Source organism: Schistocerca americana, chromosome 8 (genome assembly GCF_021461395.2).
Source record: "Schistocerca americana isolate TAMUIC-IGC-003095 chromosome 8, iqSchAmer2.1, whole genome shotgun sequence".
NCBI lineage: Eukaryota > Metazoa > Arthropoda > Insecta > Orthoptera > Acrididae > Schistocerca > Schistocerca americana.
Genome location: NC_060126.1, coordinates 508,846,682 through 508,863,610, shown reverse-complemented (window position 1 = coordinate 508,863,610; position 16,929 = coordinate 508,846,682). Strand labels below are relative to the sequence as shown.

General features: G+C 44.5%; 1 protein-coding gene across 1 annotated transcript in view; it reads left to right on the top strand.

Annotated features, from left to right (window-relative positions):
- The window catches only part of LOC124544803 (peptidoglycan-recognition protein SC2-like), a 140,713-nt gene that overhangs the window by 27,834 nt on the left and 95,950 nt on the right, over nucleotides 1–16,929 (top strand). The gene's annotated exons all lie outside the window — the stretch shown is intronic.

The following is a 16,929-nucleotide window of genomic DNA, read 5'->3' as shown; positions in this document are numbered from 1 at the left end:
GCTGACACAACCCTAATAAAAGAGTGCCAAAAGATGCTTCTGACGAGTAGGTCTAAATAACTGTTTAAACAATATTTAATGTCAATCTGTTGTCATCTGTCGTGAGCGCAACTGCACAAGAATGTTGGCTTATTTATGGACAGACCTTTATTTATATATATTGTGAATGGTCTGAGTGTGACTGAATGTTTATAACATTTCTTCATTTAAATATTGTTGTAATGTATTAGTTTAGTCCGGGAAGTGGCCGAGTGAGAAAATGTCTGTAGAACGTAACAATGATGCATTTTTGGTGGGGACAGCCTTCAGCCAATGGGAAAGCAGACAGCAGCGGAAGACTGCAGGAGTCAAGTGGAGCCTGGAGCTCAAGGGGGCGATTCGAGGCTCTTTTATGCGAGTTCTGGAGGGAGGCAGGCCTGCCCGTGGTAACGAGTGGTATTCCACCGTGTGGATGATAGATTCTGGGTGGTGAATGGCCGCTACAATTCTCTTATTTCTGAAGAGACTCTATATTCGCAGAGGTCTGAATGTGCTCCAGTGTAGGACTCTGACTTTTCCCCCTTGTATTACAGAACAGAGGACGGACAGAATATGAGTTATTATTCTTTGTATCACATGTGTCAGTTTTTGAATCATTATATTGAACTCTGAACTGTTTGGAGCTGGTGAGTATTTCGCGTACTGTGAATGCGAAATGGATTTATTTTCGCATATATTCGGTCACTATTTAGTTTGGGGATTTTGCTACCATTCTCGTAACTCTCTCAACGTAACTTTACCGTATTTTAGAAGAGTATTTCTGTCTGTATTATACTTGATTATCGTAGGACCAATTTCCTTTTATTTGAGATGTCCGTTCTTGAATAAACATTATTCACCATAATTGTCTGTCGTCTACATCAATTACAGATGTTAGAATAAAACACTTTTTATTAAATTATACATCTCGGAGACTGACAGACAGACAGACTGACAGGTCAGCTGATGCGGAAGATACTTTGCAGCCAGGAGACCCCACACTCATTTATATAGGACTCAGATACTGGCAGCCACAAGCGGATACCGTGAAACGCTATACAGAGAGGCCATAGAGATCTCGCAATGTCAATCACTTAAATATATTACCTAGACAAATGCAATGCAGAGATTTCATTACCCTAATTGTTTTTTGATGCTGCGATTTTTTTCCGTCTGTACTTCAACCTCCCACAATACAAAAAAGTACGACCACTCAATATGTGACGTCCAGGGCAAGACCAGCAGTATCACTACCCATGTAGTTGTGTTTCCTCTTGCCCAATATCTTAAACTTGCATCGTCAGAGGGTGGTACGGGACTTGAAGTTCCACCGTCACACCTTTAACGTGCACTCGAATGACGTCATTGCAGTGATGTCATTGTCCGATAGAAAAATTGTACCCTTACACCAAGACAGTAAAATTACCATCCACCGGTGATGCTGAACCCCACCTACTGTAATATATATATATATATATATATATATATATATATATATATATATATATATATATAAGGAAAGATCAGAATTTTACCACGGAATCTGAATCGTCAGAAACTTTGCAATCCCGTATAACTGTGCGAAACCCTGTTGTTAATGCTACTATGTTCATGTATCTAGCAGCTGGAGAGGCCTCTCTCACGCCCGGTATTACAATTATTCCAGCCGATTTCCCATTCAACTTAAGCGACTTCAATTCCATCAAGGCTTCCGTCGCAACAACAACTAAATACGCTCATGTTCAAAGAGGGGGGGGGGGGGACAGGTGATGGAAAGAGAGGGGGAGGAGGAGATGGGAGAGAGGAGGAGGTGGGGAGAGAGAGGAGGGAGGAGAAGGAAATGGACAGAGGGGGAGGGGGGGGGGAAGCAGAACGAGATTAGGTCGAACATCCAATCGCATTACGTATGTAGCAGTTGCGAAGCATTGCCGGGTTTGCTGCTTTCTTACAGAAATAGCACTACCGTAGAACCTGCTTCATTGACCGACGCAACAGACGCAGTCTAAAAGTGACCAGATAATGATTGCAAAATATTTCGAACAACGGCTTCTCCGTGCCAGCAATAAACAAACGGAAAGCTCAGACGCGCTCTATCGTTCAAGCACGGTTAGGACGCGCTGCCCAGCAGCGTGATACGTCCAGTAGCCTACAGCTGACTCCAAAGAGCATGATGTTGACAGCTCGCCCACATCAAAATGCTCGCACCTCGGTACCGTACAGCCAGGCAGTAACGACCCGTTCCTTGTTGCCGTACACCGACGTCATTAAGCAGCCCGGCTACGGAAGCCGACCACCAGCTCTCCCTGGTGTCACGGGCAGTCCGGCCGTGTCCTGGTTGACTTTGGCCAGTACTCCCCGCACACTTGTAAGTAGGCTGTTTAGGTTTTTATATTGGTGACGCGGCGTAGCGCTCTGTATCAAAATCACTGGCTGTGCTGTGTGCAGTCTGTGGCTGGTTTGCATTGTTGGAATTTGCTATTGTAGTGTTGGGCAGTTGGCTGTTAACAGCGCGTAGCGTTGCACAGTGGGAGGTGAGCCGCCAGGAGTGGTGGATGCGTGGAGAGAGATGGCAAAATTTTAAGAGCGGACGATCTGGATGTGCGTCCATCAGAGACAGTAAATTTGTACGACTGGATGTCATGAACTGATATATATATATATTGACTTTTGAACACTATTAAGGTAAATACATTGTTTGTTCTGTATCAAAACCTTTCATTTGCTAACTATGCCCATCAGTAGTTAGTGCCTTCAGTAGTTAGAATCTTTTATTCAGCTGCCAGTATTGGCGCACGCTGTATTGCAGTAGTTTAACAAAGATTTTTGTGAGGTAAGTCATTCATGAAAGGTATAGTTTATTGTTAGTCAGGGCCATTGTTTTGTAGGGATTTTTGAAAGTAAGATTGCGTTGCGCTAAAAATATTGTGTGTCAGTTTAAGCACAGTCATTTACAATTTTTCTAAGGGGACGTTTCATAATCCTGGCAGGGTCACCATATGAAACGTCCCCTTAGAAAAATTATAAATGACTGTGCTTAAACTGACACACAATATATACTTTCAAAAATCCCTACAAAAGAATGGCCCTGACTAACATTAACCTATACCTTTCACAAATCACTTACCTCACAAAAATCTTCGTTACTCAAACTACTGCAATACAGTGTGTGCCAATACTGCCAGCTGAATAAAAGATTCAAACTACTGATAGGCATAGTTAAAAAATGAAAGATTTTGATAAAGAACAAACAATGTATTTACCTTAATAGTGTCAGTTCATGGTATCCAGTATTACAAATTTACTGTCTCTGATGGACACACGTTCTGCCATCTCTCTCCCCACATCCACCACTGCTGGCGGCTCACCTCCAACTGTGCAACGCTACGCGCTGTTAACAGCCAACTGCCCAACACTACAATAGCAAATTCCAACAATGCAAACCAGCCACAGACTGCACACGGCACAGCCAGTGATTTTCATACAGAGCGCTACGTGGCGTCACCAATATAAAAACCTAAACAGCCTACTTACAGTTTACATCCTTCTTCCTCGTACCAGCGTCGTCTCCAAGGTTAGCGTCCGCTTAGCTGTTGCCGCACACTTTAACACTCATTACCCTCTCACGCTCGCCAGCTTTTCCTGCTCCACGCTTTTGCTTCATACTCCGTGGCGTTGAGCGAAATCGAGGAAACCAGAGAGGCGGCCTGGATAGCGCGCTGGCAGACGCGATAAACGCGTGCTTGTGGAATATCGCCTCAGTTATGTGACTCGATTCCTGATATCCTGTGAGAGAGGCCGCAGTTCGTAATAATTGGCGGAAAGTAACCGAGTAAAACACAGTGATTTCTGCCGTTCCCCAAGGCAGTGTTACAGGCCCAGTGCTGTTTCTTATCTATATAAACGACTTGTGAGACAATCTGAGCAACCCTCTTAGGTTGTCTGCAAATCAAGCTGTCGTTTATCGACTAGCAAAGTCATCAGAAGATGAAAACAAATCGCAAAACGATTTAGAAAAGATACCTCTCTGGTGCGAAAATTGGCAATTGACGCTAAATAATGAAAAGTGTGAGGACATCGACGTGAGTGTTAAAAGAAATCCATCATCCTTCGGTTACACGACAAGTCACTAAAATCTAAAGGCCGCAAACTCAAGTAAATACCTAGGTATTACAATTACGAACAACTTCAATTGGAAGGAACACACAGAAAATGTTTTGGGGATGGCTAACCAAAGAGGTTTTTCGCAGGACACTTAGAAAATGAAACAGATCTACTGAGGAGACTGCCTACACTACGCTTGTCCGTCGTCTTTTAGAATACTGCTGCGCGGTGTGGGATCCTTACCGGACAGGATTGATGGAGTACATCGAAAAAGTTCAAGGAAGGGCAGCACGTCTTGTATTATCGCGAAATAGGGGAGGGAGTGTCACTGAAATGATACAACATTTGGGATGGACATTATTAGAACAAAGGCGTTTCTCGTTGCGACGGAATCCCAATCACCAAATTTCTCCTCCGAATGCGAAAATATTTTGTTGATGCCGGCCTACATAGGGAGAATCGATCACCACGATAAAATAAGGGAAATCAGAACTCGTACGGAAAGATACAGGTGTTCGTTCTTTCCGCGTACTTTACGAGATTGGAATAATATAGAATTGTGAAGGTGGTTCGATGAACCCTCTGTCAGGCACTTAAATGTGATTTGCACAGCATTGATGTAGATGTGGAAGGTGCCGTATGTGTAAACTACCTTCACCATTGTTACCAGTCGTGCAAGACGTCGACAATAGAAACCCGCTCCTTGGCCGCGGGGCCGTTCGAGAACAGCCTTCTGAACGTCCTCATCGTTGGAAAGTCTGCGACTGCTGCGAATAATCAGTTCCTCGATTTGCGGGACATTTCTGTCTGTCGTCTGTGTCGGTAGCCTACCTTCCCGATTAGCATCATCCACGTCTGTGCGACTCTTGTCAAAGTGATCGCAACATTTCACTGCTACTGCTCGCGGTATTGCATTTGATCCACGTGACGTCAGAGTTTCACGGTTAATCTGTGCGCATCTTAGACGTTTTGCCCACAAGAATCGCCCCGTCCCGTGTGCTCCAAATCTGGAGTTCGTTTTCCAGCTGCTGAGCAGTTTCGCTCGCACACTGTGTGACGTACCTGTTGTCCGTACCGCAGCACAACTGTGTCTGCACGTCATCCAGGACACGTACTCTCTTCCGACAATACGCAGTGCGCCTTTTTTTTAGCAGTGGGCTTAGTGTGTGACTTACTTTCTGAGGTATCTTCATATACAGGGCGTTACAAAAAGGTACGGCCAAACTTTCAGTCGTTTTAAATGTAGTCACTGCCCCGCTGACAAACAGAAATATTGCGAAATGAAAGCAGCTGTCAGAAGGACAATGAGAGACTCTTTTAACGAATTTGAAAGCAATATTTTATCTGCAGATTCTAAAAATAACGCCAAAAAATTTTGGTCGTACGTAAAATCTATGAACGATACAAATAATTCAATACCTTCTCTTGCTGACAGTACGGGTAATGTAACGGATGATGATAAACAGAAGTCCGAAATTCTAAACCTAGCACTGAAAAACTCGTTTACGGTAGAGGACTGCAGCACCATTCCCCCTTCCAATTATCGAACAAACGCAAGGATGGCTGACGTAGTGTTTAGTGTATCTGGGATTGTAAAACAGTTAAGATCCTTGGACGCCAGGAAGGCATCTGGCCAGACGGTATCCCCGTAAGATTTTATGTTGACTACGTTACAAATATAGCACCATTCTTATCCATCATCTACCAGAGATCATTGGAGCAGCGGAAAGTTCCACGGGACTGCAAGAAGGCCCAGGTCGTAGCAATCTACAAAAAAGGGTAGAAAATCGGATGCACATAATTACCGGCCAATTTCACTGACATCGGTTTGTTGTAGAATCATGAAACATATACTGTGTTCAGACATAATGACCTTTCTAGACTCTGAGAAGCTCATCTGCAGAAACCAGCGCGGTTTTAGGAAACAGCGGTCATGCGAGACACAGCTGGCCCTCTTTGTGCATGATGTACAGCAGGCTCTAGATACTGGCTCCCATGTTGATGCCATATTTGTCGACGTTCGAAAGGCGTTCCACTGAGTTCCGCAGTGTCGCTTGTTCCAAAAAGTGCGCGCTTACGGTCTATCCGATGACATATGCGGTTGGATAGAAAGTTTTCTAACAGACAGACAGAGACAGTATGTCGTCCTGAACGGGGGGAGGGGGGGGGGGGTTGGCGGGAGGGGGGGGACTTGAACGGAACAAGCGTAACTTCAGGTGTGCCCCAGGGCAGCGTAATAGGTCCTCTGCTTTTTACGATTTGCATAAACGATCTGGTTGATGGTATTGACAGCGGCCTTAGACTGTTTGCCGATGATGCTGTAGTCTACAGGAAAGTAGTATCACACGAAAGTTGTGAACAAATCAATGAGGATTTGCAGAAAATAAATGCGTGGTGTAATGACTGGCAGTTATCTCTCAATATTAGTAAGTGAAACCTACTGAGTATAACAAGGCGAAAATCCCCATTAATGTATGAGTACAAAATAAATGATCAGTCTTTGGAAGCGGTAACATCAGTCAAGTATCTGGGTGTGACTATTCGAAATGATCTCATATCGAATGATCAGATTACACAAGTAACGGGTAAGGCGAGCTCTAGATTGCGGTTTATAGGTAGAATCCTGAATCGATGCAGTCCTTCAACAAAGGAAATAGCTTACAATACGTTAGTTCGTCCAGTATTAGAGTATTGTTCGTCTGTATAGGACCCTTATCAGTTGGGTCTGATTCAAGAGATTGTGAAGGTCCAAAGAAGAGCGGCAAGATTCGTGACTGAAACATTTAACCATCGCGAGAGCGTTACAGATCTCATAGAAAGTTAGAAGTGGGACACACTTGCAGATAGACGGCGCGCTAAACAGAAGGAACTGCTCACTAAATTCCGAAATCCAATCTTCACCGAGGATGTAGAGCATATATTATTACCACAAACTTTCAAATCGCGCAATGATCACCATTCAAAGATAAGGGAAGTTAGAGCTCGTACTGAGGCGTTCAGATAGTCATTTTTCCCTCGCGTGATCCGTGAGTGGAACAGAGGGGGGAAAATATAACTTTGGCGCAAATTGTGCCCTCCGCCACACACAGCTTGGCACCAAGCGGTGTGTGGCGGAGGGCACAATTCGCGCCAAAGTCATATTTTCCCCCCCCTGTGTAGATGTAGACCCCTACCTGTATTGCGATGGTGGGACGTCTTTTGTGTGTTACATAATCACCGTATCGTCACCGTATAAAATAATGTCTTTCATAGAACAGTATTCACACAACTGTTAAAATTAAAGAAAATTCTTGATTCCTTCGTGACCTGTTGCAGACATACTTCATTTTGGCTTTGCTTTGTAATGCAACTGCCTGTTCGCTAAGGAAAGCCGTATAAATTCACAAACATGACAATATTTTAGCGAGAAGGCCTCACAGTTAACGGAAAGTTCTTACGCAAATGGTGTAGTTCCCACTGCTCCTATGTTGCATAAGAAATGCCACAAAACCTAACACCCGGCTAAATGACACGCCGGAAGAAGAAATGGCGGTATGACCTTTTTCATATATCCCCGGAGTGTCGAACAGAATCGGCCGTACGTTGCGTAAAAAGGCGTAAACGCTGTTTAGAAGACGATCAAGAATACGAAAGAGTGTGTCAGATAGGGAAAGGACTAAAGGGACCCACTTACAATGCCAGGAGTATACAATGTGCGCGAGGAAAACGCTGTGTTGGGATGACTGGACGATCCATCAATACCGGGATTGTCAACGAAACACAGTGAAGAATTTGTTATGGCCTTCACATTTCTGTTCGTGAATTTCTTAAGGAGTATGTTGAGAAAAACCGTTTTGCTGTCTTTACCGGTCTCTCTGGCACCTGCGTATAGCACATCTAACACGAGCTCGGTGCAATGTTCGTAAATCAAAAGACATAACCACAAATCAAAACACTCTCACATTTGATAACTAAAGAAGAGGGATTGCACCTACTTTGCAATGGAACACCGTCACTGTGACACGAACAAATGTGGAATATAAGGATTATATCTACATTTGCAGTGTCGCCTAACCAGGATATGCTGCAGAACAGTAGCTTGGTTCTGAGGGCAAAATAAAGTCTGAATGGCAGGCCGGGGTGGCCGAGCGGTTCTAGACGCTACAGTCTGGAACCGCGCGACCGCTACGGTCGCAGGTTCGAATCCTGCCTCGGGCATGGATGTGTGTGATGTCCTTAGTTTAGTTAGGTTTAAGTAGTTCTAAGTTCTAGGGGACTGATGACCTCAGAATTTAAGTCCCATAGTGCTCAGAGCCATTTGAACCATTTGAAAGTCTGAATATAATAAGTCATTTATTTAGTCAAAACGTCGATGTATATCACACTAAAATGACAGAAATAGCTTTCCAGTTAAATGAAGATAAAATCTCGTAATGTCGACTGAGAAATTGCTGCAACACAACGACCCCAAAGTTGTCTAAAATACGACCTGCCAACACTGCTGGAGGTACCTCATCTACGCGGAAGACTGCTTGGTGAACGCTACAAACTTCCCTGGGCTGATCAGCTCGCGAAAGCAAAGAAAACGAGTCCAAGAACCAGTGCAATTAATCAGGCAACTCAAGTTGCGCGACAAATCCCCCAAATTGTGACCTGCCCAGAAAGTGGACGGCGCTAATGCGAAATGCGAAGCTTAAAACTGAGTAAACGTGCACCAGAATGCACCTGTATTTACACCGGATAAAGACGGCCGAAATGGCGTCAGAGAAAGGCTTCAACCTCTGGAGCACCAGCATCCCGGACGGCTTCCCTACGACAAGTGCCAAAAATTCTCCTCCTCTAAATCTAATTTCCGACTTTTCGAAATATGCTACACGGAGGGGAGAACACCATGCCATTTCCACAGTGACCAGCGAGAATTTCGCTTTATTTACTTGAATACAGGGGAACCGTGCTCAAATTTCCAATTCTTGACTTACTGAATGAAGAGGTTACATTCAAGAGGTTGGAATCTCCTGCTAGCCGTGTTGCACTCAATGGTCGAGCCCTTCGCGCCTAAACACGATGGCGAGCCAGACTCAAATGGTTCAAATGGCTCTGACCACTATGGGACTTAGCATCTGAGGTCATCAGTCCCCTAGAACTTAGAACTACTTAAACCTAACTAACCTAAGGACATCACACACATCCATGCCCGAGGCAGGAGACGAACCTGCGACCGTAGCAGTCGCGCGGTTCCGGACTGAAGCGCCTAGAACCGCTTGGCCACCGCGGCCGGCGAGCCAGACTCACTTGATTGGATAATAAGACTTGGAGTGAAAAGGCAACGAATTTTGTCACGTTAGCGTAGAGATGCAGTGTCCGCCCGTTCTTAGATATAGGCATACCTCGACAATAATTGAACTATATGAAATAAAATCGTCATAACTTGTGAACGGATTGAGTTGGGTGTAGCGACGAAGCCCACTTTCATTTTTATGAGTTCGTCAACAAGCAAAATTGGCACATTTGAAGGACTGAGAATCCGCATTTCGCAACCAAAAAATGATTGTGACTGGATAGTGTGCAATGTCCAGTCACCAAATAATCGGTGCGATATTCTTAGATGCCACGGTGACTACCGAACGGTACGTGAATGTTTCGGAAGATGATTTCATCCTCATTATTCAAAGTGGCCCTGATTTCGACAAGATGTGGTTCGTGCAAGACGGTGCTCGACCGCATCGAAGCGGGAGAGTGTTTGATGTCCTGGAGGAGCACTGTGAGGACCGCATTCTGGATCTGCGATACCCAGAGACCACTGGCATTGGCCTCGATTGGCCACCGTATTGTCCGGATCTGAACACATCCGACCCCTTTTTGCGGGGATATATTAAAGACAAGGTGTACGTAAATAAACGCAAAAGCATTGCTGAGCTGGAAGCAGCCATTCAGGAGGTCATCGACAGCATCGATGTCCCGACACTTCAGCGGGTCATGCAGAATTTCGCTATTCGTCTGCGCCACATCACCGCCGATTATGGTAGGCATACCGAACATGTCATAACCTTTATCTGAATATCTGTAGTGACGTTTACATGTTGAATAAAGTGTGTCAACGACGTAGTTTGTAACTAATTTACGTTTGTCTTTTTTTCGTATAATTGAATAATTAGGGCAACGGCCTTGCCGCAGTGGATACACCGGTTCCCGTGAGATCACCGAAGTTAAGCGCTGTCGGGCGTGGTCGGCACTTGGATGGGTCACCATCCAGGCCGCCATCCGCTGTTGCAACTTTTCGGGGCGCACTCAGCCTCGTGATGCCAATTGAGGAGCTACTCGACCGAATAGTAGCGGCTTCGGTCAAGAATACCATCATAACGACCTGGAGAGCGGTGTGTTGACCCCACGCCCCTCCTATCCGCATCCTCCCCTGAGGATGACATGGCGGTCGGATGGTCCCGGTATGCCACTCGTGGCCTGAAGACGGAGTGCTATATATATATATATATATATATATATATATATATATATATATATATATACATACATATATATATATCCTGTAAGTGAATTCGTCCCGCACACTCATGTGACTTGCTGTGGCTTAGCGGCGGCTGCCTTCAAAGGAAAAAGCCGCATTCCGCGCCAACGCGAGGGGCAGCAGGCAGCAGTTTATCGCAATCGCTTCCACGAACTGCAGCACCCTGAGGACATTTCCTTCTCTAGAGCCCCCGTAACTCACCTCATGTGGTCAAGCTGGTCTGCGGCTTGGACAACTGGCCGGCTCGTTTCTTAACATGTTAATTGCTTGCTCCAAAGTTAGCGAGCGTTGTACTCTCCTCAGAAACAGCCAGGAAGTGAGCAGAAAAATAATCAAATATCAGTCGGCAGTGTCCGGTTGTCACCTAAAGTGAGAACCACATGCATCACGACACTTTCGTTCATACTGCAACGCAACTGGAATAATTGCTTTACAGGCAGCACTAATTGGCCCTCTCGTGTTCTCTGAAGCCGTCGTAACCTCCTCGTAACACAACACGCTGTACAGAAGTGTCAGGACAGGCGAGATCACTGCATACCTCTGAGCACCACTTTGCAAACAATTTTGTGTAACGGCTGAAGAATTATGAGCGCGGCACCCACCATTTTGAAACCACATCATTTGACGAGTTCTAAAGAGCACGTTTTCTAATAAAAAGAGGGAAGTACTCATCCGAAAATGTGTGTACTTTTCCCCGTTCAGAGTACCATCAACGAGATGAGGGCCGATCATATGCTGACCGATTATGCCACACAAGGGTACACGCTCCACTGTTGTTGGCTGAACCCCTCACGGAGTCAGTGTGAATTTTCCGTTCACCAGCAGCGCACGTTTCTTAAATTTAGCAACACTTGTGATTTGTGACCGTGGTCACGTCAGTAAGCAATACTTTCTCCAGATGACTACTGTTTTACTGAAGGAGCCACTGACATAACGAAAACGATGTTGAAAATCACCGCCATATAGCTCTTCAAGTAGAAAAACACGGAACGGGTGATATTTTTTTGTGTGAAGAATTCTCAGAACGCATTTTTGGCTGATACCGACCTCTTCTTGCGCGTGACGAAAAGCTGACATGCGGACTTTACTGCAGCATCTGGTACTTCTGCAGTTTCGTTGGTAGCAATCTTCTTCCTATACGTTTTCTTGCGGCTAAAATTACAGCCTCGCCAAGTCCTTTGATGGAACTAATGAAGGTGGAACGACATGGAAACCTTTCAGCATACACTTCTGCTGTTCTTGATACATATGGCGACTTTCGCCATAAATGAATATCAAGTCCTACCAATTCATTATTATTAAATGGTACTGTACTGATAAAACTGGTATATGCAGTACTAGCGGTTCGACTATGTGGATGTTTTACAAGTAACACAATGTAAATGAGTTGCAGCGTCCCTCATAACAAACCTGGTCTTCGTAGCCATCGGTTCCATCGCACTTCAGCTAACTCCTGCAGTTGACCAGATATTCTCTTGTCTCGACGACATAGGTTTCCGCCGAGCGCAGCGTAACCACCACCTACTCGTTGCCTGGACGGCTCCCGTTTCCATGAAGAGTGACGTGAACTTCCGAGTGTTGGGAGAGGGGGGGGGGGGGGGGGGTTAGGCATTCAACGGCCTCAACAACAACACAAAACCATCTGTATCCAGTGATTTCTTGTTAGATGTTCATAACAGTTTGTAATCTCCCCCCCCCCCCCTTCCTAATCCCAACTGTTGTCCACATTGCCGGCCGGAGTGGCCGAGCGGTTCTAGGCGCTACAGTCTGGAACCGCGCGACCGCTGCGGTCGCAGGTTCGAATCCTACCACGGGCATGGATGTGTGTGATTGATGTCCTTAGGTTAGTTAGGTTTAAGTAGTTCCAAGTTCTCGGGGACTGAAGACCTCAGCAGTTAAGTCCCATAGTGTTCAGAGCCATTTTTTTGTTGTCCACATTAGTCTTTTATCAAGATTTGAGAGGAGCGAAGATTACAATAAACCTTCTAGTTTACTTAGCTTATCATGCTGAGTTCGCTCCACTTCTTCTTGTCTACGGGTCTGAGTCTTGAAGCTGAAATTCTCACATTTTAGGTGCTCACGGCTGAATTCAACTTAATAAATTTGAAGATTATTGTTGCAGACTTATTGTTTTCACGTAAATATATTTTGCCACATTTTAATATATCATACAATCTCTTGATTTTCCACATTAACAAAGCCGAAATTACATTGTTCACTCAGAATACAAAAATACGTACGATCACATCAGACACATGCTTACGACTCTCACACTCTGCGGAAAAAAACATGTTCCAAAGGGTTTACAATTTTTATTAACAAACGAATTTCTACTAGTTTCTGTTACGTTATTTCTTTCGATTATTATTTCATAAATGAATCCAGAAATGAGCATAATAACCAGTACAGTAATGCGTAATTAATAATAGAAATTTTAAGTGCGACAATAATCCGTAATTTCAAATGTTACTAAAAAAATAATTTTAACTGTACATTTACAACTAGCACTTATCGAATATAACATCGCGACTAAAACATTTTACAAAGTAATTCATTTTCATAAATTTTAGCTCGAAATATAACATACTGTGTATAAAATTATATGAGAGTTTTCAGAAAAGCAAACGAGATAATGTTGACCCGACCAAAATTCGAAAAATAATACTGGTATCGACAAATACTCTTGAGGGAAAGCAGTGCTAGAGAACTATGTCCCGTTGCAAGTTGTATCAGGGAATTTGTCTCCTCGAGATCTGCTATTCTGGCGGCGAAAAATAGCAGACTTATATTGAAGGAAACAAAGCTGATGCCTTTCTCTGGACTATTACTGAAGTTGCTATTAGGGCTTTCTGTCTGTTTCATGATTCACTGACCATTGTTCGCTTGAGTGAAAATGTATTACAAATGGCTTTAATGGGCAAAAGTAATTTGATGAGGAAAGATTAGGTCGCTCATACTGTGTACATATAACTGCATTTGATTCGTAGACTTAGATTTTGTCAAGGAATACATTTCGTAAGCTCTCGATAGATTTGCATCGATGTTTTAATAAATTAATAGTAATTAAAACATATTTTAGTTGAAAAAATTGCATACATGAAGGTGTTTCGACCTCATACATCCACTGGCCTAAAAAAATGGTTCAAATGGTTCTGAGCACTATGGGACTTAACATCTGAGGTCATCAGTTCCCTAGACATAGAACTACTTAAACCTAACTAACCTAAGGACATCACACACACCCATGCCCGAGGCAGGATTCGAACCTGCGACCGTAGCAGCAGCCCTGTTCCGGACTGATGCGCTTAGAACCGCTCGGACACATCGGTCGGCCATTGGCCTAAAATCGTGAACTTTGATAAGAAACAAAGATTCACAGTACAGTTGAAGGAAAAATCCGAAAATTCTTTATCTAGTTACATCACATAAAAAAGTACTTTTTGCCATTTGCAGTCTGTCTGTTCGTCCGTTAAGACTTCTTTTTCTCAGGAATGGGAAGAGTTACCAAGTTGAAATGTATACCAGTTACGAAGGTCTACGGTCCCTCGGAGACGCGAAAAATTCTAGACGCCAAGTCCATGCAATCAAAAGATCCGGGCATTTATGTCAGAAATGTCGATATTCGCAAATTCGCTTATCAAAAGCTGTAGGGTAGTTCCCGTTGACCTAGAATCATTAAATTTGGCAAGAAGCAAAGTTTCTCAGTACAAGGTAAGGAAAATAATCCGAAAATTGTTAATTTGTAATTATATTACGTGAAACTATTTTTTCGCCATTTGTAGTCCATCTGTCTGTCTGTTGGTCTGTCAAGAACCGTTTTGTCAGGAACAGACACAGGAATTAAGTCGAGGTACTGAGGTCTCGGTCCCTTAGCGGTGTAAGTAATTTAAGCTCTTAAGTCATTTCAGTCAAAACATACGACCATATATGTCACATTTTCTGGTACTCGCTAACTCACTCCTTAAGACCTGTAGATGAACTATCCATGTACTTTGCCGCGCGGGATTAGCCGAGCGGTCTGAGGCGCTGCAGTCATGGACTGTGCGGCTGGTCCCGGCGGAGGTTCGAGTCCTCCCTCGGGCATGGGTGTGTGTGTTTGTCCGTAGGATAATTTAGGTTAAGTAGTGAGTAAGCTTAGGGACTGATGACCTTAGCAGTTAAGTCCCATAAGATTTCACACACATTTGGACATATCCATGTACTTGTGGGGCCTGGTGGTCTACCGATTTGTATCGCCATGGGAGAATTTGTGGGTTTAGGGGCAACGCCTGAAGAGGGATAGTTAATTCGTTTTGTGGTAGGGTAAAAGTGGCGGCGCCAAGTAGGGGTAGATTTGATCTTTTTTTTTTTTAATTATACCTAGTTAGATAAGGAGATAGGTAAAAAAGTGGTAAAGCCCGTGAGTGGAAACCAAGAGGTCACTGGATGGCGTCTTGGTCGGACCACGGGTTTTTTAGCCTTCGTTTTAACCTAGCCTTCAACTCTCAATGATGTGTGGGATCGGCAGAAACAAGACGTGGTTCGAATTCCATGCCAAACTGTGGGCGCCGTTTCCACAGTTCGATAACTGGGGCTAGGTTAGGGACCTACAAGTCGCCAAAGTGGCGCCCAATAGAAAGACCTGCACACCGAGACAAGTTGTTGCTCTCTGTACGGAACCCTCAGACGTCGAATCCTGCGCGCACTAATCCGTTAAAAAAAAATACCGAAGCACTGTTTTGTGGACGGGAGCAGAATCACAATGACGCAGACCTCCTCTTTGTAAGTGTTGTCACGGTGCGGAGAATACGATATCCAGATTACTTTTCATTTTATCATCGGCCAAAACTACTGACCCGCATCCAGACTGGAACTAATAGCCCCACACCACCGCAACGCCTCCAGCCGAAGTTGTCTGACGTCACGCTACACAAGGCAGGTGCCGTCTGCCAGCTATCCGCCAGACCCGAATCTGACCCTCTGGGTGCTGCTTCTTCCTTCCATTTTATTTTCGTTTATTTGTACTTAATTTTTTGTTAGTACTTATTTACTTACAGGGTGTTTCAAAAATGACCGGTATATTTGAAACGGCAATAAAAACTAAACGAGCAGCGATAGAAATACACCGTTTGTTGCAATATGCTTGGGACAACAGTACATTTTCAGGCAGACAAACTTTCGAAATTACAGTAGTTACAATTTTCAACAACAGATGGCGCTGCGGTCTGGGAAACTCTATAGTACGATATTTTCCACATATCCACCATGCGTAGCAATAATATGGCGTAGTCTCTGAATGAAATTACCCGAAACCTTTGACAACGTGTCTGGCGGAATGGCTTCACATGCAGATGAGATGTACTGCTTCAGCTGTTCAATTGTTTCTGGATTCTGGCGGTACACCTGGTCTTTCAAGTGTCCCCACAGAAAGAAGTCACAGGGGTTCATGTCTGGCGAATAGGGAGGCCAATCCACGCCGCCTCCTGTATGTTTCGGATAGCCCAAAGCAATCACACGGTCATCGAAATATTCATTCAGGAAATTAAAGACGTCGCCCGTGCGATGTGGCCGGGCACCATCTTGCATAAACCACGAGGTGTTCGCAGTGTCGTCTAAGGCAGTTTGTACCGCCACAAATTCACGAAGAATGTCCAGATAGCGTGATGCAGTAATCGTTTCGGATCTGAAAAATGGGCCAATGATTCCTTTGGAAGAAATGGCGGCCCAGACCAGTACTTTTTGAGGATGCAGGGACGGTGGGACTGCAACATAGGGCTTTTCGGTTCCCCATATGCGCCAGTTCTGTTTATTGACGAAGCCGTCCAGGTAAAAATAAGCTTCGTCAGTAAACCAAATGCTGCCCACATGCATATCGCCGTCATCATTCCTGTGCACTATATCGTTAGCCAATGTCTCTCGTGCAGCAACGGTAGCGGCGCTGAGGGGTTGCCGCGTTTGAATTTTGTATTGATAGAGGTGTAAACTCTGGCGCATGAGTCGATACGTGGACGTTGGCGTCATTTGGACCGCAGCTGCAACACGGCGGACGGAAACCCGAGGCCGCTGTCGGATCACCTGCTGCACTAGCTGCGCGTTGCCCTCTGTGGTTGCCGTACGCGGTCGCCCTACCTTTCCAGCACGTTCATCCGTCACGTTCCCAGTCCGTTGAAATTTTTCAAACAGGTCCTTTATTGTATCGCTTTTCGGTCCTTTGATTACATTAAACCTCCGTTGAAAACTTCGTCTTGTTGCAACAACACTGTGTTCTAGGCGGTGGAATTCCAACACCAGAAAAATCCTCTGTTCTAAGGAATAAACCATGTTGTGTA